Here is a 25,725-nt window from a genome sequence, read left to right on the forward strand (position 1 = left end):
TTTTTATTTATCATCAGCTCTCAAAATTGACCTCTTTCGTATACTCACTTTGTGGCTATTCTGGAAGATAATCAGTTATATGTCTTAGAATGTGATTATAGTTGAATTATTTAAACCGAAAACCTGCTACCTAGTTGTTGCTTTGGCATTTTTGAAAATGAAAACTTAAGTATACCCACATGTTTAGAACAAGAAAATATGTTACATTCTTTAATAATGCAGAAAAATATATTGAATGCCTATATGTGCCACACTGTTAGGTGCTTTACATACACTTTAGCTAAATCTCATGGACAGTACAGCAGGGTGGGCAGTGATATTGCATTTAATAGAAGGGAGATTTCTGCAGTTTAAATTTAAGGCCATACTGAAGTCAGATCTGAACTTAGACTTCTCTCTCGCAGAATTCTTTGTCCTATAATGTGCCATCACAATAGATGGGAAATTTACATTTTTCACAAAAACTACTTTTACTCTGTTTTGCTGTTTATATTGCTAGTTACTGGAAATGCAGGGAGTTCAGTTTTTGGATCTTTGTCTTCACTACTTTTTTTGTCCTATTATAATTTTCACAATATCTATGATCATTTGAGAGTAGCAGAAAATTCTATTTATTTTGACTCCCGTGGGATTAGTTTCTCAGAGAAATTCCTAAGGGTACCAGCCTACCAAGCATAAGGACATCATTTCCAGGTTTAGTAATCAAATAGTACAACATTCTACCATTTGTAATATCCTATCATTTCTGTAACCTTCGTAGTTGCAAGTGTATTTTTGGTTTTTGTTTTATATGGCCCTAACAAAAATTAAAAAAAAAAAAAATCCATTGAATCTATTTTGGTAATGGAAAAAAAAGATTTTCCAGTGCGGTTAAGAACCACATCTTATGAGCTGTTCTTTGCCTCCCTCTTTAAGAATTACCAAGTATTTTTAAAAATTGGAACTTAACATTTAGTTCATTGCTTGGATATATCTAAAGCATTTCTTTAGAAACCCCTGGGAATTGATCGTAGGAAATTAGGGGAGCATTTAGAAGATGATTGGAAATACGATAGTGAAAGGGAAGAGCAAAATGACCTGAAAATGAGGACTTTACATTTCCAATTTTGGATTTTGTTGTTGTTTTTCTCTTTCTGTTAGAGTTACTCTGTGGTCTCCTGTTGGACAGTCTGTTGCTAAAAACCATTAGAGATTTCATAAAAACTACTCTTTTGAGTTACTGGAATTGAGAGTCCGGAATAGCGTTGGGTAGGTTAAAAGAATGACTTAAGTAAACCGCATCCTTTGGTAACTTGCAATTTAAGAGACCCACTTTCCCTTCAGAATATTTTATGTGAGAGACTTTGGGGACTACCTTACTGCTATTACATCTCATAATGTTATCTGGTCACATTTCTTGTTCTGCCTACCTCTAGTTTACTCTAGTTTCTCTTCTGCTTTCAAGGCTCCAGACCCAGTTCCTGGACCTGCCCTGGAAAAGAAGTATCCCGTAGAGATGAGCTCACTGCAGTTACTTAATTAACAATTTGTAAGCTGCAAAAATGGCAATGGGCCAACCAAGAACAGCTACAATTTGAATTTTTCTATTTCCAGGTATGCTAAAGTCCATGGCACCAGTCAAGCTTAGCCTGTGTAACTGCCTTATTATTAAATCTATAGTAACTAAAACTTGACTTTCAAAATGTATAGTCATCTTGCTTTAAAGTATAGTAACACTAACATCTAGGTAACATGCAGCTAGTATTGAGTTTAACATACCTTTTGCCTGAATATTTCTAATTTAACTTGTTTGCTAGTATTAGCAAACTAATGCAAAAACATAAGAAAAATAAATTTGAAATGCTACTGAGTGAAGCCCTATAAACGTACAAAAAAAAAATTGAAAAACAACAACAACAAAACTGCCTTTCTTTAAAAGGTTTACATTGAGTACAAGCAATATAGGGAATTCGATTAATGAAACTACTTCCCTCTTCCTGAGATCCTCAACTATTCTACACTACTAATGCCTTTACCTAAAAAGTTAATATATTTGTACATGGCGAAACCCTGCCTCCACTAAAAATGCAAAAAAATCAGGCAGGCACGGTGGCCTGCGCCTGTAGTCCCAGCTGCTTGGGAGCCTGAGGCACGAGAATCACTTGAACTCAGGGAGTCAGAGGTTGCAGTGAGCTGAGATTGCGCCACTGCACTCCAGCCTGGGCAACAGAGTGAGACTTCGTCTCAAAAAAAAAAAAAAAGGTTAATATATTCTTCAGTAATTGGAAATTACGCATATTATTTCTGGATAGAACCAAGCAATGTTTTATAGTACTTTACCTGAAGAATTTAGCTATATTTTTAAACTAAGTGTATAATATTTGCTAATTTTTTTACTTGATTACCCAAAAGAACCTAGCCAAGGAAATTATAAATGGTCGGAATCATCCTGAAGTGTAACAGCAAAACCAAAAACTGAGGTTTCCTAATGCCTTAGATTTTAACCAAGAGAAAGCTACTCATGAATGGCTAGAGGGCCAAGATCAATTAGCTTTTAAGGATATTACTTTTACCAATTTATATAGATGCAGAAACAAAATCCCTGATTAAGGTGAATTTATTTACTAAATGGATGGATAATCATACATGTCTTTTGATTTTAAAGTTCAGTTCATCTAGGTTAGAGATTACCCAAAATTGAAGAGGAATTTTGTATCCCAATTGTGAATTTAAAAGGCAATCCTAATATTCTAGCATGTGCTTAACTCCTTCCCTATATCCCTTTCTGCAGTATTAATGCATAATGAATTTAATATCTGGCAATTTAGTCAGTGTTAGTTCACTGATTGGGTGCCACATTATTTGTTTGGTGTTGAAAGAATTATGTGTCACTGAGTGTTTAATTAGAGCTGGAAAGGGAGCTACTAGTTAGGGTCATTACCACTGTTGTGTGAATTGAAGTAGAAATTAAAGAAGGAATTACATATAAATATCAAGTCTTAGTTATTTTCAGTAATGGCGAAATTTTTCTCCATTATTCAATGTAAATTGTGTGTACAACAGTATGCTAGACACAGCAGGGATGTAGAAATGAATAAACCTTGTTTTAGTGAGCTTACAGACAAGTAATATGGAAGTGTCATAGTAGAGATGCGTACAGCATACTTAAGAGTACTGGAGAGAATCAGCTTTGTGGAGAAGGTAATGTTTTTACTGAACCATGAAGGATAGATAAAATTCTTTAGAGAAAGTGGCAAGAGTATTTCTAAGTTATGAAGATGAAAGCATTTAATATATTATAGAAATTGTGAGCAGTCTAGTATGCATAGAGAATAGTTGGATAGAGGGGTGTGATGGGAGATGGAGCTATGACATGTTTTTGAATGTCAGATGAAGAAGTTTGGACTTCAGTAGGCAGTGGAAATCCGTTGAAGATTTCTCAGAACTGGTACATGTTAAATCAGTGAATCTTTTGAAAAGCTGACTACCGTAGAGTGAAGGTTGAATTGATGAAGTTAGAGGTTAGGCAGTAGTAATGCCTAATAAGGGACATTTACTCTATCAGGCATTGTGTAAAGAGTTTTACCTTCAGCTTCTCACTTGATCCTCACTACAGGAATATTGTAAAAAGTAACTGAAATAATACATGTTTAAGGCATTTAGCACAGGACTTGGCTCATAGTAAGTGTAGAACCAAAGTGATTATACTCTAGGCTCAGAGAAAGCAGTGTGTCTTGTCCACCTTTGTGTATGATAGTACAATAACTTTCCATAAAGATACTGTGTTTATTGGGGGACTCTTACATTTAATAGTAACAATAAGCCTACTTCTCTTTCTACCACCCCATACCTCTTTCCTTTAATTAATTAAACCATCTCATTGGTAGATGTGTAATACTTAGTCAGTTTAAGTGCTTTAGTAATAAATAGTTTACCTTGAGTTAGCCTTTAGGTAAAAAAAAAAAAAAAAAAAGTCACCTGGCTTCTTTGTTTTAAACAAGGATTACAAATTATGACACTAAGCTTAGACATGGTTAATCATGGATGGACCTACATATATAAATTCATAAGTAACATTTAAGTTAGAAAGTAACTGTAAATCTCATCTATCAAGCATCCTAATGATTGGTCAGTGCTGCAGCTGTAAACTGCATATCCATAACAGTTTTATCATAGACAACACATGGCTAATACGGTTACTTTCAAATAACTCATTCTGTTCTATTCTTACTCTATCTACATATCAGAATACAAGTAATGTTGTGGAGAAATATGTAAGGAATAACTTTATAGTAATGCATGAATATGTATTATTATAAAAATTGGAACAGATGACTAAACCTCCTTGGAATACCTTTCATCCATGTATCATTCTACTCAGCCGCCTCTCCAGAATAATTAGTGTGTCTATACTTTCAGAATACTTCCTATACAATCATATAAAAATATCTGTTTAAAATACATCTATTTTCAGCATCATAGGAAAGGACAAAACATTTTTTAAAAGCTTTTTAATGTAATACATCTTTTGTGTATCTTTATTTTTACACAAAAGGTGTTATACATGGAATCTGCATCTTGATTGTTTTTCAATCAATAATATCTTATAGGTCCATATAATTATTTGGATATCATATTCCACTAAATAACAATAACAACAACAAAAAAGCTGCATGGTGTTCCTTAGTGTGGCTATGCAATAGTGTACTTATTTATTCCTCCTAGATGGCCATTGAGGTTGTTTTTAGAAACACACACTGGGATGACCGTTCTTGTTTACGCCACTTTAAACACATGTGTGTTTTTTCTAGATTAGATGCTTTAATTCATATAGCTGGATAGATGATGAGAGGGAAGAAGGGGTGGATGGGTGGATGGATGGATGGATGGATAGAAAGCCAGAACTCTGGTACCTTATTAGTAGTAGCAAATATCCATGTACACTTTGTCTAACTTGTGGACTAATTATCATACTCCTAGTGCTGTTGTGCACACACACACACACACCCCTCTCCCTTAGCAGCTGATCAGTAGTCCACTATGGGACTATGGGAAAAGGCAGCTGAGGGCCATGACATTAGAAAGAAAATGAGCAGAATTACATGAGATGAACAGGAAAAAACATGGGATCAAGTAAGGAACTGAAACTGCATGGGGATCAGTTGGGTGATACTTTTTTTGTTGTTGTTTTTTGAGACAGTTTCGCTCTTGTCACCCAGGCTGGAGTGCAATGGCGCAATCTCGGCTCACCACAACCTCTGCCTCCCGAGTTCAAGCGATTCTCCTGCCTCACCCACCCAAATAGCTGGGATTACAGGCGCCTGCCACCACACCCAGCTAATTTTTGTGTTTTTAGTAGAGAGAGGGTTTCACCATGTTAGCCAGGCTGGTCTTGAACTCCTGACCTCAGGTGGTTAGCCCGCCTCGGTCTCCCAAAGTGCTGGAATTACAGGCATGAGCCACCGTGCCCAGCCGGTGATACTTCTTATAACTTTCTCTGAATGTTAAGGTGCCATTTTAAATTAATATTTAACCAAATTATTAAAATTTCTACACATCATTGCGTTACTTTGTTTGTTATAAATGTTTATGGTTGATGTAAGATGAAAATTGGTTCCTTTGGTTGCTTTTATTTTCTCCTCTTTCCCTTTTACCCATAAATAGGAACTCATTATCATACTTAGCTCCTGTTTTCTTTTATAGATGATATTTATGCACAGGATAGATTATCCAAAAATTAGAGTGAAAGAGGGCAGTGAACGATAATGTATTGCAAAACAATAATGAGATATGAATTATAAAATACACAAAAGGTAGTCAGTTATATAATATGTTTTGATGAAGTATAACCATTCCGTCTTAGATTTATTGCACTTTTCTTGATCCTTAGAAAATGTAGTACCTACCACAAAACCACAATACATAAATTGCCAAGTGTGGCCGACTTGCACATTCCTTTTAGAAGAACTTATAACTGGTAAGCCTGTTAACCATCAGAAATTGTCAGCATTCATGGCCTTAAGGCAGTGCGTTAAATGAGAAAATGGGAAATTTTCTCTTTAAGAGGAAGTAGTGTGGATTATTATGCTACTTTATTTATTAATGTTTATTGTTATTCTTTAGAAAGTAAATTATTGTAGGCTTATAAAATTAAGAAATCTAGTTTTTAATAACATAATCATTTGCTCCCTTTAAGTTTTAAATCACTCTAAATCTGAACATAATAGCTAACTTAAAATAAGTAGCATTTAGATTATATTATTTTTGCAGATAACTGATTATCTATGTGAAATGATTTAGTATTATAACTTTTGTGATAAAGTTTATGATAAAGATTAATTATAGTTATCTCATTTTTATCTTAAATGGAGATTAAGTTTGCTTTGCCTTGATAGAATTGTAACATCATGCTCCAAGAAATATAATTCCAATAATTTACTGTAAAAAGTAAGTTTAAAAACTTTGTTAAATTAACATTTATAAATTCTTTTAAAGTTAATTAAATCTGAAGTGCATCAAGTATTACCTAACTGGTATATGATATGATACTTGTATAATATGTCAATAATGTAAAAGGTATTTAAATAGTATATGTACTTAGGTAATATGATTCTTATTTTATGTGTAATTTTTGAAATGTTCTTTGAAGTCAAAAGATTTTAAAATTTGCTTTAATTCAAAACTATTCTAGCATCATCCAGCTATTCTGACTACATTATCAACACTTCTTTCTGTGGTAAAGATATTATTTAAGAGTAATTCATGGCAGTGTGATAATGTCAGCCAATTCACAGAAGAGAGAAATTGTAATTAATAATAAGAAGCTGGGCCAGGCACAGTGGCTCACACTTGTAATCCCAGCACTTTGGGAGGCCAAGGTGGGAGGATGACTTGAGTCCAGGAGTTCAAGACCAGCCTTGGCAATACAGGGAGCTCCTACCAAAAAAATATAATAATTAACCAGTTGTGGTAGTGTGCACCAGTAGTCTCTGCTACTCAGGAAGCTAAAGAGGGAAGATCCTTTGAACCCAGGAGATTGAGGCTGCAGTGATTCATGATTGTGTCATTGTACTCCAGCCTGGTTGACAGAACAAGACCCTGTCTCAGAAAGAGAGAGAAGGAAAGAGAAAGATAAAGAAGGAAAGAAAGAAAAAGAAACTGTTAGCATCATATTGACAACTAAATAGATAGACTGAAACATTCTGCCATCCCATTTGGCATCCTGGAGAGGTTAATGTTAATAGTCAGTTGTTGAGCCAGAGGCATGTTCCTAAATGTCACCATGCTATGCAAAGTCACGCAAAAAAACACACAGGGCTTATGGGGAAAAATGGAATTATGGGTATAACACTTGGAAACGTCACCTGTGAACATTAAAAAAAAAGATAAGACGAGGTGGCTCATGCGTGTAATCCCAGCACTTTGGGAGGACAAGGCGAGTGGATCACCTGAGGCCAGGAGTTCGAGACCAGCCTAGCCTACATGATGAAACCCCGTCTGTACTAAAACTACAAAATAATTAGCCGGGTGTGGTGGCAGGCACCTGTAATCCCAGCTACTCGGGAGGCTGAGGCAGGAGAATCGCTTCAATCCGGGAGGTGGAGGTTGCAGTGAGCCAAGATCACGCCATTGCACTCCAGCCTGGGCAACAAGAGCAAAACTCCATCTCAAAAAAAATTAAAAAAACTTACAGATAACAATTTTATTCATGTTAAATAAATTAAGAAATAAATACATTAAGAAATATGTAAAATAAATTAAGAAATATGTAAATACTACAATGAATATTGTACTTTTCCCTGAATAAGACCTAAAGTTTGCTTATGGGAGGGAACACAGGAAGAGTTGCAGGTTGTGAGTTATTGTAAAGTAGTCACGGCTGGGCGCCGTGTCTCACGCCTGTAATCCCAGTACTTTGGGAGGCAGAGGTGGTTGGATCACAAGGCCAGGAGATTGAGATGATCCTGGCTAACATAGTGAAACCCCATCTCTACTAAAAATGCAAAAACTTAGCCAGGCATGGTGGCATGCACCTGTAATCCTAGCTACTCGGGAGGCTGAGGCAGGAGAATTGTTTGAACCCAGGAGGCGGAGGTTGCAACGAGCCAAGATCGCACCACTGCACTCTAGTCTAGGCAACAGAGCGACACTCTGTCTCAAAAAAAAAAAAAAGTAGTCAAGAAAAGAGTTTTTTGAAATCAGTAATGTGGCTGGGTGTGATTAATAACATGCAGATCTGTTAAGCTGAGGTAGCTGGTAAATGTTTCAGATGTGTTCATGTTTACTTTTGGTATATTCATATGAATATACAATGAATATATGAATATATAAAATGTATATTCATATATTTGTTTTAGCTCGATATGGCTTTTTGTGTTCACCTAGTGTTTCTTACAAATGAAATTACAGCAAAATTCACTTAATGTTCAAATTGTTCTTTCATATCAATCGTGATGGAACATATTTACATTTTCAAAACAGATATAGCAGCACTGACTTATAGCTGAGGTTAAGGAAAATGCTTGAGTTTTGGGGGGATAAACACTTTTTACAGTAGTCTAAAAACTATATGTATTCTGATCTTCATTTAGAGACTTATTACAACAAATATTTACTGAGCATCCACTTGACATATACTAAGTAGTTAGGATACACCAGTGAAAAATAGTCTCTCTGCTTGGGAACTAACATACATTCATTCATTCATTCATTCATTCATTCATTCATTCATTCATTCAGAGATGGAGTCTCACTCTGTCGCCCAGGCAAGAGGGCAGTGGCGCGATCTCAGCTCACTACAACCTCCGCCTCCTGGTTTCAAGCAACTCTCTTGCCTCAGCCTCCAGAGTAGCTGGGATTACAGGCACCTGCCACCATGCCTGGCTACTTCTTGTATTTTTAGTTGAGAAAGGGTTTCACCATGTTGACTAGGCTGGTCTCAAACCCCTGACCTCAGATGATCCACCCGCCTCGGCCTCCCAAAGTGCTAAGATTACAGGCGTGAGCCACCGCGCCCGGCTGGGAACTAATATTTTTCACGTAAAGAATTTTCTTTGTGACCAGGGCTTGGTTTTAAGAGGTAAATTGGATTGACTGCGAGAAGAGGAAGTCTAACAAGGAGACGACTGGGCACCAAGGCATTTTTCAGATATCTTGAATTATACTTTTACAAGATAACTTCCTAGAATTCTGTCCAATTCAGGATTTTATGATTTACAGAAAAAATTTTTACCTGTAATGGTTACTTTAGAAACCGGAATTTGCTTTTAGCATATGTTGAAATGGAAAAATCTCCTTACATTCTTGTACACAAGCTAAGGAAGAATCCTAACGTGGTTGAGAAGTGAATTTTATGTATTTCTTCCTACTACTGTTTGATATTCGGTGTGAACCATATTTTATGCCTTTTTTTTTTTTTTAAGATCTCAGTCACCCAGGCTGGAGTGCAGTGGCGCAATCATCGCTCGCTGCATCCTTGAACTCCTGGGCTCAATGGATCCTCCTTCCTTAGCCTCTCCCGAGTAGCTGGGACTACAGGCGTGTGCCACCGTGCCCAGCTTACTTTGTTAGCGTAATTAAATTTCTTCCAACAAAACTCATAATTATATAAGAATGGGGCAAAGAGAAAATGATGTATATATAGTTTGACATATGTTAAAACCTTAGCATTAGCATATCTCAAGGTCTTCTTGGATAAAGACCACTATACCCTGAAACCTTCATTCATCTTCTCATCTTCTCCTGTAACTACTCCCCATCCTGAGTACCTTCTTCATAATCCCCTTCTTTCTTCTTTGTCCCTCCTGCAAGACAGGTGACACGATCCTCAGAATCTGCCTTACTTGTCTTCTTTTATACTTTAAGTTCCTATGCTTTGATACTTTCCCACTTCCTCCTCAGCCCAGCGAGATCCCTTTAAGCACCTATTATAACACAGTTTATGCCACTTATCTAGTACTTTGCACAACATAGTACTGTTGAGTTTGTCATGTAGTTTTGTCAGATTTCCCCAACTGCAAGTTTTTTGTCCCATATACATTGAAAAGGAAGGCCCTAAAGGCTCAATCCAGCCCTACAGTATTCTGCAACCAGGGTAATGTGCAGCCCTGTAAGGTTTTGTTCCTTTGTTCTTTGTGGAAGTCCATGATATTTAGAATAAATAATTACTACTACTAGCAGTTTGTACTTTTTGCTGTAGGCAGGACAGATATGATGCAATTGGGTTTAATTATGTTGTCACTAATCCTTGAAGCTCTTCGAGTTGTTTTCTCCATTTTACAAAGAATGAAATGATAGTATTGATATTTTATTTACATGTGTACTTACTATGTACTCTTTTTTATTATCTTACATGGATTACTCATTTAATTCTCATAACAATCCTATGAAGTAGCCACTCTGTCATCACCATTTTATAGATGAGGAAACTGAGGCACAGAGAAATTAAATGATTTGCCCAAGAAGTTACTGCAAGTAAGTAGCATATTAAACTTCATAAATGAACCCATGGAATCCTAGAATTTACACTTAACCAGCTATCACTATGTATCAAATACTGTTTTATATACATTATATCATAATTGTCTCATCTAGTTAGATAAGACAGTGTGCACTTACGGAACTGAGGTTGAAATACTTTGCAACATTAGGTTATCTCTGTTTTAAACTATTAACATGTTCTTTCACCAGAAAATTTTAGAAGCATGCATGGCTAAGGTAGAATGATGTTTCTTTTAATCCTACTCTTAGGAAACTCTACTCTTCAGAAAAGTTTATGCCTGTCTCAGAGTAACATTTTGTTTATTCATTGGTTCCTTTTCTTTGTTAAGATTTTAATAGTAAAGGCCAATACTTTGTCAAGTTTAAATTATGTAAATTGAGGAGTTTATGTGAGATTGTTACCAGTTATTCCTTTTATTTTTAAAAGTTAGATCTCTGGGAATTTAGCTTTGCTCTACCATTTACTTTGTATGGCACCTTCTTGATAGTAAAAGATTTTTCATAAATTTACCTGCCCAAAAACAGCTTTTATTTTATAATAAGCTTCATTTTTAGCTGACCTGTGGTGATCCACATGTGTTTATTGTACAACTGCATTTTCCTACATTCTTAAATATATAGTAGCTGCAGAACTTGTTTGTGTATACTTAATAGAGGTAATTTTTTCTTCCCCTAGTTACTTCTTTCCCGTTTCTTATCAAGTTACATAAAAGTTTCTGACCATTCCTGTTGTAGGCTTGTTGGTAACTGACTTCATTTTAGTAATTCTTTTTATTTCATTGCCTTTCACCTAGTTTTTTAAACTCATGAAATTCCACACCCCTTTCCATCTCTGTTTTCCTTCCTTAAATCAATACTTTACTATAAGCACCTCTTATATGTGATCCTTTGACCATAGCCATCTTGGTTTTTGATTAGTCCCTTCCCTGCCTTTCATTTACTGTGTTAATCAACTAGAAGTCTTATAGGAACTGGAGTAAACTTTACTTGAAGAAACATTCAGATGAGCAGTTGTCATGAGAGGGCCCTTCACAGTGGATTCAGAGATGAATCAGTGAACATACTTGGACTTTATACTTAGGGACTTTGGTTCAGTAGGTCCAGGATGAAGCCCAGTGATTTTGTTTCAGGTGGTCTACAGACCAAACTAAAAAATGCTGGTCTAGGAAACACCCTTTTCTTGATGAGGAGAGAGTTGTCGTTTTTGTACCATATCTTAAATCTTAAGGCGCTTTTAAGGTTTTGGCTCCTGCTTACACACTCAACTTTGTTTGCTCTAAGATTTACCTGTTTTGAACATCATCAGACTTGTAAAGTGGAATTATTGAATCCATGGTTCTCTACCTTGACTTCCCATCACAGTTACTGGTGGAGTATCTTGTTTTTACTTTGAGTAACAGAGATGCGTGTGTAAGCCCTACGTCCAGAAATTCTAATACTCATTATTAGGTTTGAGTTACCTCCCCAACTTTGGACTGTGCGTTTCAAAGCTCTGTAGGTGCTGCTGCTGCCGATGCTTTCTCCACCTTACTCCTTCCCCTTACTTCCCTCTTTCACTAGGTAACACAGGAATATAATACGTAATTCAACAAGCACAAAAAAGTGTGCAGTGAAAAGAAAGTCTCTTAAGCCTTCCTGCCCAGCCCCTATTCTCCCAGTTTCCCTCTTCTTCCTCAGATAATCATTGTTACCAGTTTCTTCCCCAAGTGATTCAGATGTGCATCCAGAATGGAGAAACACTAACTTAGTGCTAGCAAGCAGGATATTACATAGACATTAGGAAAAAATTAAGTGGGGAATGACCCCTTTAAGTCTATAAAATAAAGATAAAATCTAAAGGTTGACCTTCATATTGTTGCCTTGACATTGTGAATATGAAGTCATGTTCTGAGGAAATAATTTAAATACGGAAATTGTCCATATACAAAAAACATTTTGCATAGCTTTCTAGAGAAAAATTGGAAACAACCTAATTATTTGTTTACAAGACTGGCTAAATAGTAATATATTGACCTGATGGACTGTTATGCAGTCGTTTAAAACAATGCTTATTTTCTAACTTTTCTTCAGATGTATATTTTGTTTCTCTATATATAGAGAGTGAGAGATTAAATATATATATATATATTTATATATTTGTGTGTGTATACATATGTAAAGAGACATACATACACGTATATGTTTTTTAACCCCAAAATTTTAACCCATTGAAACTTTGGAGTTCAAATTACATTTATGCATAAGAGTTAAATCCTGCTTCTCCATTTGCTTGCTTCTCAGTGTTGACAGATGTCTAGATAAAATTTAAATTTCTCTACAGTATCCTTTACTGGATATTAGTTTCTTTATAACATTCATCAAAACCTCAATTATGTGCATCTAATTGGTCCCAGCTTCTGCTATCTAAAATGCAATTATGCCCTTTGAACACAAACACCTACTTAACTTAATTAGTGTATCTGTATGCCTTCTTATGTTATCACATCAGTTTGTTTATTTGATCCTGAAATCGAAAGAGAAGTAGGTAAACAAGCACTCTCTAAAGCCTCATTTTGGATTGTGCAAATCTCAAAACTTTTGATTAAATAAGTACTTAATATGTTAGACGGTAGATCGTGTCACAAAATCATGTCATAAAATGTAATCTCAATTTTAGAACTTCAGGTAATCTCAGACTACATAACACTTTGAAGCATCTTCATTTCCCCAATCTAAATTGTAAGATGAAATATAAAACACATTATTTTTACTTTCTATTGAATATTTTTTATTACAGAAACAATGTATTAAATAAAATAGGTTTTTCTAATTTAAATTATTTATGTGTTTTTTATTAGAGAAGATGTATAACGAAGAGTAAATCTCCCTTAATTGTGTTCCCTAAAGGCAGCCAGTGTTACCAGTTCTTGTGTATCCTTCCAAAGATATTCTGTGCACGTAAAAGTGTGTGTGTTCTTGTACGTAAGAGAATGCAGAACACTATTCTGCACTTAGTGGTGGTAGTTTTTAACTGAGTATTGTATCTTGGGGATTATTCCATATTGGCACTTCATTCTTTTTAATGGCTGTGTAGTACATTATACTCTTGTGAATGACCATAGTTTACACATCACTATTAACAGATACTTAAGTAATTTTTGGTTATTTATCATTACAGACATGCTTTGGTAAATATATATGGTTTTCTGTGTGACTGTATCTGCAAACAGGTTCATAAAAGTAGAATTGTGAAGTGAAAAGATAAATGCAGTTTTAATTTTGATAGAGATTGCCAAATTGACATCTATAGAGACTGCACTCTGAGGTGAGGATTCCCCTCACCAAGTGATGTGTTAACAGACATTTGGATGTTAATTAAAGATCATTAGTTTTTAATAAATCAAAGCTCCCATGATCCGCCACCCCTATACTTTTTGGTTTTATCTCCAATTTAAAATTTTCCCCAGGGAAAATTTTTTACATGATAATGTCTTTCTGTTTTTACCAAATATTACATGACTATTTCCTTGCATTTTCTGAGGTTTTAATAAGTTTTAATGTCTGCATAATAGTCAAGTATTATTAAATTACAGTTCAAAAAGCTGCTTTCCAAAAGTTAAGCTGTTTGGTTCTTTTTTGGTTTTTACTGTTAGAAAACTATTTTAAACTTAGGCCAGGCGTGGTGGCTCACACCTGTAATCCCAACACTTTGGAAGGCGAAGGTGGGTGGATCACCTGAGGTCAGGAGTTCGAGACCAGCCTGGCCAACGTGGAGAAACCCCCGTGTCTACTAAAAATGCAAAAATTAGCCGGGCGTGGTGACAAAGACATGTAAACCCAGCTTCACAGGAGGCTCAGGCAGGAGAATCGCTTGAACCCAGGAGGTGGAGGTTGCAATGAGTCAAGATCACACCATTGTACTCCATCCTGGGTGACGAGCGAAACTCTATCTCAAAAAAAAAAAACTATGTTAAACTTATGTTGAATCACTTCCTTAGCATAAATTCCTAAGAGAGAAGGGTACTGCTGTCTTTTGATTACCTTACTTACATGACACTGTTTACCTATGTGCTTCCTACCTCAAGATGTTTTTGGGTAAATAGGATCATGCCCAACTAAATTTGGGAAATATTGCATCTGTTGCAGCTACCCAAAGATTCACAGTGGAGGTTAAAGTCCAGAAAAAAAGAAACTTCCTTAACTTTAAGTAATAGCGTTTTCAAATGTATTGCCAAAAAAAAAAAAAACTTATTTTTCCATGTAACACTTAAAGCCATTGAAGGGCACTTTGAGAAGTGATAAATGACAAAGTGATATATTGGGTTTTCAAATAGATTTTGTAAAATTTAAATTACTGAATCTGTTCTGATACCTCCTAATTTAATCATATTTCCTAATGTCCTAGAGAATTCCAAATGCTTATTTCCTTCTAAGTAACGGTAATGGTAGTTCTACTTTAGCACATAGAAATGTAGGAAACTGCCATTCAACAGGTGTTTGTAGAAAACTTAGTATGGCCTTATTAAAGGCAAGATTTCACAGTGCTTCTGTGACTAAAATTGGGAGTTAACTGAAAGTGAGACTCAGCTTCATTTTATACACATAGATGTGGATTGTCAAAATAAGCAACCATTAAACAAGGTTACAGAAATAAGATGATAATCTTTTTCAGGCTGCTGTAACAAAATACCATAAGCTAGGTAGCTTATAAACAACAGAAGTTTATTTTGTATAGTTCTGGATTCCAGGAAGTCCAAGATCAAGGCACCAGCAGATTGAATGTCTGGTGAGTTCCCACTCCCTGGTTCGTAGGTGGCACCTTTTAGCTATGTCCTCGCATGGTAGAAGGGGCAACTGAGCTCCCTCGGGCCTCTTTTATAAGGCCACTAATCCCATTCATGTAGGTTCCTTCAAACCTGATCACCTCCCAATACTGTCATCTTGGGGGATAGGATGTCACATATGAATTTTGAGGGGACATGACCATTCAGACCATAGCAGGCAAGGATGGATCTAAAGCGACTTCATCTGTAGATCTTGACATCAGATGTTGAGTATTCACTCTTGTAGTGTAGAATTTAGGAGTTTGTTTTTGTTTGGTTTGAAATGAATTCCAGCATTAAAACAAAATCTCTTATATGATTAATTTGCTACAAACAGACTTTCACCTTTCCATAGATTTTTTTTACAGTAATTTATAAAAATGCACCTGTCAGTTCAAAAGAGCATACATTACTTTTTACAGATACCTTGACTATTCAAATTATTTCATTCACCAGTATTATGACATTTGTAACAGTCTAGTGGCTGAAAACTGAAATAATCATGTCTTTATTATTTACTTTTAATTCATTTTTACTTTTTAAAAGTAGTGTGTTTTCAGTGTAAAACATTTTAGCCGCATGCAGTGGCTCACGCCTGTAATCCCAGCACTTTGGGAGGCCAAGGTGGGTGGATCACAAAGTCAGGAGTTTGAGAGCAGCCTGGCCAATGTGGTGAAGCCCCATCTCTACTAAAAATATGAAAACTAACTGGGCGTGGTGGCGCGCACCTGTAGTCCCAGCTACTTGGGAGGCTGAGCCTGTAGAATCACTTGAACCCAGGAGGTGGAGGTTGCAGTAAGCCAAGATTGTGCCACTGCACTCCAGCCTGGGCAATAGAGGGAGACTCCATCTCAAGAAAAAAATAAATAAAAGAAACACATTTTAGCCTTGATGGGTATAAAGTAATAGTAGAGAGTCTTTATCAATATGTAAATGGATTACATTATACGTTGTTTAGTCATATACTTCTGCCCCCTTGAACGGTTGTAATGAACAGCTGCCCATGTCAGTACATTTAGATGAACTTAATACTTTACAACATTTAGCTTGTTTCTGTATTTATCATGTTATAAATTATACTCTAATAAACATGTTTTCATATATATCTTTTTTTTTTTTTTTTTTTTGAGACAGTCATGCTCTGTCACCCAGGCTGGAGTGCAGTGGTGCGATCTTGGCTCACTGCAACCTCCATCTCCCGGGTTCAAGTAATTCTCCTATCTCAGCCTCCCAAGTAGCTAGGATTACAGGCGTCCACCCCCAAGCCCGACTAATTTTTTGTATTTTTAGTAGAGACGAGGTTTCACCATGTTGGCCAGGCTGGTTTCGAACTCCTGACCTCAAGTGATCCACCTGCCTTAGCCTCCCAAAGTGCTAGGATTACAGGCATGAGCCACGACGCCCAGCCTTTTCATATATATATCTTTACGTGATTGTCTGTTTTCTCAAGTAAGTTCCTAGAAGTGAAATTGCTGAATCATAGGGTCTGCAAATTAAATTAGATCTGCAGTTATGTTCTCTCAGAAATGTGTATATATAAGTTGAATATCCCTTATTAGAAATGCTTGGGACCAAAAGTGTTTTGGATTTTGGATTTTTTCAGATTTGGGGATATTTGTATATATATAGTATCTTCAGGATGAGATCCAAGTCTAAACACGATACTGATTTATATTTCATATCCACCTTATACACATAGCCTGAAGGTAATTCTATACAATGTTTTAAGTTATTCTGTACATGAAGCAAAGTTTATCTTAAGTACTTACGTGAAATTTTCCACTCATGGCATCCTGTTGGACTCAGAAAGTTTTCAGTTTTGGAGTATTTCATATCTTCAGTTTAGGGATGCTCAACTTGTATTATTCTGTCTTCTGGCATCGACTATGACTAATTAGAAGCTTATCAATCTAGTTATTCCTTTGTAGATTATGGCTCTTTTCTCTCTGATAGTTTTAAAGATAAAATCTTTGTCTTTGGTACTCTGCAGTTTCGCTACAATATATCTAGCTGCTGATTTCTTTTTATTCTTCTCTTCAGAACTTTGTGTCTGTGTGTGTGTGTGTGCGCGCGCGCGTGCGGGTTTTCAGTATATTATAAAGAAACATACTGTCAGTGTCTCAACCATTATCTCTTTGAATTTCGCCTTTCCCTTATTCTTTCACATCTTTCTTTGTACAAGTCCTCTATTAGATGCAGTACGTATTTTCATTCTGTTTCTCATTTTCTCTTCCATATATTCCATTGCTTTATAAGCTCTGCTGCTTCCTGGTTGCTATTCTCTTATCCATCTTCCAGTTCACCTTCCTCTGTGGTCTCAGGTACTTTCTGCTGTTGTTATAACCTATTCATTGATTGTTAACATTTTATGATGATACGTTTGCTAGAAGTCTTCATTGATTCTTTTTCAAATCTTGCCTTTTCACTTTATATCTTATTATTATGATTTCCTTTTATCTCCACAGTCATTTTAAATATTTTTATTTTATAGGTTCTTTCAGGTTCTGTTCTTTTATATTCTTAGATATTAATCATCTAATTAGTGTTCCTGATCTTTAGTCATGGTGGATTATTTCTTTGTGCTTTTGAATTTTATTTAACATGAGCTCATTTTCAATATGATGTTATTTGTTTTTCATGTTTTACCTCTAGAAATCCTTTGCTTCCTGGGTTACAGAAGTAAGTCCATAGCAGTTTCGCTTTTGTTTCTGCCAGGAATCCTATGGTATTACCAGCCTCAGACCAATTTTTTTGTTAATTTCAAGTTTCTTTTTTACACCTGTACTGTAAATTTGGATTCCACACCTGTGCATGGTGCAGGCGCATGTCTTTAATTTTGTGAGAGATGTTTCCTTCCCACTCATGGCTCTAGTGAATTTCAGTTCTTGTGGCTCCTATGTGGCAATGGATAGAGGTTTAGCTGCTTTTTCCTAGTAAGGAAGGACCTTCCAGAATCTAGGCTTTATTTATGCAACTATTTCATTTAAATAAAATGTCTTCCTGGTGTGGTCCTATAGTGTGTCTTCTTTCCACATAGCATTAAAACCCCAGCTCCAGTATGTCTGGTTCTAATAACTATATCTCTCTCCTTCGAAACTCTTCTCCCCCACACATCACCACAGTATTTTAACTTAAACACTTATTATAGTGGCTTTTAATTCTGTCTTTGTTTCTGGCACCAGGGAATTCTTTTCTTGCAAGCTCTGCTGTTACAAAACAAAGTCAATCATTTTTTCATTATTTTTGGTTTTTCATAACAGAAGAAGTTCTGAACTAGCTCAGTACACTATCATTCTGGAACTGAAACCAAGTTTTTTTCTCCCAAAAGTAAGACTTAAATTTTCCTAAATGTGCTTTTAGTATCTATTGAGATAATAGTATAAGTAGTCTCCATTAACTATTAATATAATGGAAGTACATTAATAAGTTTACTTTAAACTGAGATACCTGTCATAAATCCAGCTCTATAGTTTGTATACTATTTCCTAATCTTTTATTCAAAATTCTTGTGCCAGTTTTTTTAAAGTAAATGCTCTTGATATATAGGTATTTTGTTTACCTTATTTGCATGTTAGATTTTTACATCAGAAGATGATACCCTTTTTTTCTGAATTTTTTGTGTGTGTGTGTGTGTTAGCATGTGTTAATTTGTTCTTGCATTGCTATAAAGAAATACCCAAGACTGGGTAATTTAGAAAGAATAAGGGTTTAATTGCCTCCTGGTTCTGCAGGCTGTACAGGAAGCATGTTGCTAAGCATCTGCTCACCTTTTGGTGAGACTTCAGGAAGCTTACAATCATGGCCGAAGGCACAGGGGAAGCCATTGTGTCACATGGCAAGAGCGGAAGCAAGGGAGGAGAAAGTTTTTAACAGCCAGATCTCATGACAACTCAATCATGAGAACAGTGCCAAGGCAGGTGGCACTAAACCATTCATAAGAAATCCACCCTCATGGTCCATTCACTTCCCACCAGGTCCCATCTCCAACATTGGGGATCATAATTCAACATGAGATTTAGAGAAGATGGCATCCAAACTATATTATTCTGCCCCTGCCTCTCCAAATCTATGTTCTTCTCGCATTTCAAAATATAATCATTTCTTCCTAATAGTCTTCCAAAAGTTTCAGCTCATTTCAGCCTAGCTCAAAAGTCCAAAGTATCATCTGAGATAAGCCAAGTCCCTTTTACCTATGAGCCTATAAAATCAAAACAAGTTATTCACTTTCAAGATACAATGCGGGTACAGGCATGGGGTAAACATTCCCATTCCAAAAGGGAGAAATTGGCCAAAAGAAAGAGGGTACAGGCTTCATACAGGTTTAAAACCCAGTAGGGCAGTCATTAAATCTTGAATCTCCGAAATAATCTCCTTTGACTCCATGTCCCACCTCCAGGCCTTTGAGCAGCCCTGCCTGTGTCTGCAGGGTTCAACCACCACAGGTGTTCTCATGGGTTGGAGTTGAGTGTCTGCAGCTTTTTCTAGCACAAGGTGTAAGCTGCTGGTGGACCTAACATTCTAGGGTCTGGAGGACGGGGATCCCTTTCCCCAGCCCCACTAGGCAGTGCCCCCGTGGAGACTGTGGGGCCTCCAACTCCACATTTTCCCTTCATACAGCCCTAGTAGAGGTTTTTTTGTGAGGGCTCTGCCCCTGCAGCAGGCTTCTGCCTGGCCCCCCAAACTTTCTCATACATCCTCTGAAATCTAGGTGAAGGCTGCCAAGCCTCCTTCACTCTGGCACTGTGCACACCTGTAGGCTTAACACCATAGACGCTGCCAGGGTTTATGGTGGCTTACATTCTCCAAAGCAGCAGCATCCCAAGTTGTTCTTGGGGCCCTTTGAGCCACAGCTAGAGCTGGAGCGGCCTGGTTTCAGGGAGCAGTGTCCTGAGCTGTGCAGGGCTGGGCCTGGCCACCTGAACCATTATTTCCTCCTGGTCTCTGATCCTGTGATGGGAGGGGCTGCTGCAAAGATCTCTGAAATGCCTTCAAGGCCTTTTTCCCATTGTCTTGGCTGTTAGCACTTGGCTCCTTTTTAGTCAGGCCAATCTATAGCAAGTGGTTACTCCACAGCCTGCTTGAATTCCTCTCCCGAAAAAGCCTTTTCTTTCTCTGCCACATGGCCAGACTGCATGTTTTCCAAACTTTTATAGGTCTACTTCACCTTTAAATATAACTTCCAACATTAAGTCATTTCTTTGCTCCAACATCTGAGTATAGGTTATTAGAAACATCCAGGCCACATCAGAAATTTCTTCTGTCAGATGCCCTAAATCATCACTCTTAAGTTGAAACTTCCACAGATCCCTAGGGCATGAACACAATACAGCCAAGCTCTTTGCTAAGACATAACAGGGATGACTTTGCTCTGGTTCCTAATAAGTTCCTCATTTCCATCTGAGTTTTTATCACCCTGGCCTTCCCTGTCCGTATCACTATCAAGATTTTGATTATAACCATTTAACCAGTCTCTTAAGAATTTTCAGATTTTCCCTCATCTTCCTGTCTTCTTCTGAGTCCTGCAAACTCTTATAACCTCTGCCTGTTATCCAGTTCCCAAGTTGCTTCCACATTTTCAAGTGTCTTTATAGTAGTGCCCTATTCCCAGTACCAGTTTTCTGTGTTAGACCATTCTTGCATTGCTGTAAAGACATACTCGAGATTAGGTAATTCAGAAAGAAAAGGGGTTTAATCGGCTCATGGTTCTGCAGGCTGTACAAGAAGCATGGTGCTGGGCATCTGCTCCACTTCTGGTGGGACCTCAGGAAGCTTACAGCCATGGCAGAAGGCAAAGGGGGAACCTGGATATCACATAGAGCAGGTGCAAGAGACAGGAGGTGCCACACACTTTTGAACAGCCATATCTCACAAGAACTTACTATCGCGAGGACAGCGCTAAGGGGATGGCGCTAAACCGCTTATGAGAAATCCACCTTCATGATTCATTCACCATCAGGCCCCACCTCCAACATCGGGGAATCACAGTTCAGCATGAGATTTAGAGGGGGATAATACCCAAACTATATTATAACCTTTTAAAGTAAATTGAAAGCTGAAATTTGTCTGGACTTGAAACAATTTAAACTACACAAAAATTACCTTTTTTGGGAAAGTTTTAGAAAACTATCCCATCTGGCTTGGTGTACTGGGGAAGAGGAGACTAGTCAAGAGCAGTTAGCTTCAGTCTTTGACAGACATTGCCATGTTTTTATAGTCATTGTTTTGGTGTTTTGTTTTGTTTTTAATATCAAGGCAGCTTGTTTTCTAGAAAATAATACATCTAATCTAAATCTATAACTTAAGTACAATAGTCATGTTTCTCCCTTGTCCCCTCTCCCATTTCTCCCCATTTTCCCTAGTGTTAGAATTACAAAAGCTTTGTTATTTTATCAGACTTGGTTGAATACCAGCTTTGGTCACATATGATTAATATTCTACAGTTTTTTAAATTAAAATTATACTTTTCTTCCCTAAGTACCACTACAGGAAGGGACCTTGGAGATTTAGTCCATCCCTCATTATTGACTAAGTATCTAGGCTAACAGTATTTATAGGGGGAAAACATGTATTATAATATTGATTAAACAAAAATTGTAAAATAAGCAGCTGGGCAGAGGAGTATAGCAGTGGAGAGGTATGGTATATAAAATAAAGGTAAATCTTTATTTTCTCATAAATGGCACTAAACCATTTATGAGAAATTCGCCCCCATGATTCATTCACCACCAGGCCCCACCTCCAATAATAGGTAGGAATGTGGAGAAACAGAGTAGGAATCAAAGGTGTAGAGACATGAGGCAGGGAAAGTGTCCCTGATGAGCTTTGTAGCACTTGCTGGCTTTTTAAACTGTTTACATGTTTTCTTTCTTAAACATTTTTTAAAGTTTCATTACAGGATAATGCCACATTAAAATATTTTCTGAACAAAAAATTCATTAAGATATTTGAAAATCCATCTTTAAACTTGCTCTTCAGTTTTTTGAGGCTAGAATGTTGACCATTGTGAAAAAATTAATAATTATTATATAATGTTTTATCTATAATATAATTAATGATATGTTTAAATTGTGTGGTAGGATTATCTCATTCACACTCAGGTTTTAATTAACACCAATATCAAAGATGCCTCTCACATTTTTCTCTGCAGGTCAGATCTGTCCTTTGAGCGCTAGACCCGTATACCACAACTCCCTGTATGATATCTCTATTTGGATGTTTTAAAGGTACCCTAGATTCCACAGGTTCAGAAACAAGCCTGTAATCTTCTCTTTGTCTGTACTCTTTGATTTTTCCCCTTGTTTCCTAATTCAGAGATGAAACCACTGTCCAGTTGAGCAAATCAGAAATCAGCCTTGACACCTCCTTCGCTTTTACCCCAATTTCTAATTTCTATATGTTTTTACTTCCTAAATATCCTTTAAGGTTTTCCACTTCTCTCTACTTAGTCTCCATTGCTATCCACAGTACAAGCTATGACCATTTCCTGGCTGGACTACAGCAGTAGTTTTCTAACTGGTCTTCTCATACATTCTTTTACCCTTTTTCTGTACAATAGCCATTTTTTATACACACATGATTTCTTGATCATGTCACCTTTCCTACCTCTGAGCTTTAAATCCTTCAGTGGCTTCCCATTGTTCTTAAGATAAAATCCCCAAATTTTAATGGCCTATAAGGCACTTCATGATGTGGGCCCTACCTATTTTTCTTGATCTTTGCTCTCTACAGTTTTTTCTAATGTACCATGTTCCCATGCTCTGCTTTGGCATGATGTGAAAGAGATACAAACGGTGGCTGTGATAGCCACAAGAGAGATGGCGGGCAGCAGACCCAGTGCAGAAGAAGGTAGACAGAAGATGAAATAATGGGCAAGTTAAAATAGTTATCTTTAGATATAACTTATAAGCTTGTATTTGTGTGCCTTTAACCTAGCAATGTCTGTGATCTGCAGGGCAAGGACGTTGACTCTAATACTTATACTATCTCCAGCGTGGTATCTCCTGCATACTAGGCACTCATTAAATGTATGGTTGGTAGATTAATAGATGATGATAGTCCCAGTTTTAAATACTTTTATCTAGTTGTCGCATAAATGCCCAGAATTTTCATAAGACCTATATATCCAGTTGCATTCTTTGTTTTTGTTTGTTTTTTTAATCTGGAGACATGGTCTCGTGTTAAACAGTTAGCTTTTGTATACTCTTATGGTCCTAGAAACATCCACCATGATAAACTGCACTGAATATGAAGCATAACTTGTAGTCTGAGTGAGCCATTAACCAGTGCCTAGTACTCTTCACTGTTGTAGTTACTGAGAAATCAAAAATTGTTTAAGAAAGGAAAGAATATGGCACATTTTATAAACCTTTCCAATATGTTTACTTATGTTTTGTAGTACTGTATGTACTCTGCTATTTAGAATCCTTAAGGAATTAACCCTCCTAGATCATTTTAGCTGGTGGAAGTTTAGATGCCAAAACTTTATACCTATTGCTGCAAACATTTTATAAAGTATGATTTCTTTATTCTTTTTCTCAGGAGAGGGGTTATTTTGCATCTTAACCTAGGAAATGTGTGTCTGTTTATTATGAGAAATAATTTTACAGAGTAAGTTTATAAGGTATTTCTTGGTTTTTATTTTGAAATTCAGTAAATACCGGTTGTTTCAGTAATGTGTTTGGGCTGTCCTTACAAATGACTTATTGCTCCACAAAGTCTACATTTTCAAATAGTTATATTGCTTTCACTCTTAAAGTTTACTTTTGCTGGATATAGTATGTGGGTTGATAGACAGTTTGGTTTTTTCCTCTTTCAGCACTTACATTACGTCATTTCACTATCTTCTGATGCCTCTATTGTTTCTGATGAGAAGTCATCATTCACTTGAATTGTTGTCGTTCTGTTTCTTTGGCTGTTTTCAAGATTTTCTTTTTGGTTTTTAGCAGTTTGACTGTCTTGTGCCTGTGTGTAGTCTTTGTTTTTTTCTATTTGGGATTTGCTGATATTTTAAATCTGTAAATTTATATATTTTACTAACAAAATTTTTAGCCCTAATGTCTTCAAATTTTTTTTCTACTTCATTCTTTTTCCCCTTTCCTTCTGAATCTCCAATTACAGGTATATTAAAGCTTGTGATACCTTACACGGATCCCTAAGGTTCTGTTTCTCTCCTCTCCACCACCCATAGTCACTTTTCTATTCATCCTTCAGATTGGATAATTTCTATTGCTTTGTCTTCGAGTTCACTGACTCTGTCATTTCCCATCCACGGTTAAGTCTACCCAGTGAAGTTTTTCAGATATTTTATTTTTTAGTTCTTAAATTTTTATTTGCTTTATATATGTATAATTTCCATTTCTTTGCTGAGAGTTCCAAGCATATTTGCACTTAAATCCTTCAGCATAGTTAAAATAGCTGCTTTAAAATACTTATGTGCTAATTCTAGCAGCTGGCTCATCTTGGGCTTGGTCTCCATTGGTTGCCTTTTCTCTTGAGTATGGGTCATTTTTTTTCTGTTTATGTGTAACAATTTTGGGTTTTATTAGGACATTATGAATGCCATGTAGAGACTCTGGATTCTGTATTCCTCCAGTGAGTATTGGTGTTTGGTTTGTTACTTGTTTCAAGCCAGATAACTTGACTACACTTAAAGTATAAGCTCTGAAATCTCAGTTCAGTTATTTTAACCTTATCCTTCCTTGCTGCTTGAATGGAATCTGTCATACGTATGTATAGTTTGGAGATCAAAGATATATACTGAGTTTATGCACAGAATTTAGGGCTTCCTCTCTGTGGTTCTCTGCTTCCTGTGATCTACTCACTAAGCTTTCAGCTGTTGTGATTGTGCCATCGTCTGTCCTTTTTGGTTCATCAAGCAAGTAAGACTGCAGGTTTTTTATCTGAGTTTTAGCTACCCAAACTAATTGGGACCTACTCTCTGAGTAAAAGCCATTAAAAATAGAAAGTTACCCTTGCTGTTTCCTTCTTCCAAGTGCTGGCCCCTTCTTCTTCCCTCCCCCAATTTGTTTCTGCCTTCAGGTAGTTTTTTATGCATTTCTGCTGTTTATAGTTGTTATTCATGAGAGATTTGGTCTGGTAGGCGTTATGCAGCCATTACAGGAAGTAGAACCCATAAAATAAAATTGTACAATTGAAAAATGTTATCATTTGTGCAAGTAATAGTCTTTATTAGAAAAGCAGGCAAGTATGGTGAGAGATTTCAGTATATGTTTTAATAATGAAATATGTTGAAATTTGTTTTCAGGGTTCATCCTCCTTTAAATAATAAAAATGTGTCTCAGACTATTTGCCTCTCCCTCAAGTTGTGTATAAATTTTTTTTTTCAAATCTAGATCATTTGAAATATGTTTTGGAAGCCTTGTAGAAAGAAACTATAAAGAAACCTTATAATAAAATATTCATTTTATTCAATAAATGTGTTGTA

At 36.4% G+C, this 25,725-nt stretch overlaps 1 protein-coding gene across 6 annotated transcripts in view; it reads left to right on the forward strand.

The window, feature by feature from the left end:
- TAB2 (TGF-beta activated kinase 1 (MAP3K7) binding protein 2) overlaps window positions 1-25,725 on the forward strand; it is a 90,800-nt gene that overhangs the window by 21,354 nt on the left and 43,721 nt on the right. For 2 of the 6 annotated variants that reach the window (XM_031935563.1, XM_023188438.2), the window contains exon 2: window positions 1,445-1,593. The exons of 1 other annotated variant lie outside the window; for it this stretch is intronic. The gene's annotated coding sequence lies outside the window, so the exon portion shown is untranslated. Of the gene's footprint in view, window positions 1-900; window positions 1,594-10,369; window positions 10,453-25,725 lie in introns of those variants that run through there. 3 more of the 6 variants (XM_023188437.3, XM_023188439.1, XM_023188435.1) reach the window with 3 other exon arrangements.

Source organism: Piliocolobus tephrosceles, chromosome 5 (assembly GCF_002776525.5).
Source record: "Piliocolobus tephrosceles isolate RC106 chromosome 5, ASM277652v3, whole genome shotgun sequence".
Lineage (NCBI taxonomy): Eukaryota > Metazoa > Chordata > Mammalia > Primates > Cercopithecidae > Piliocolobus > Piliocolobus tephrosceles.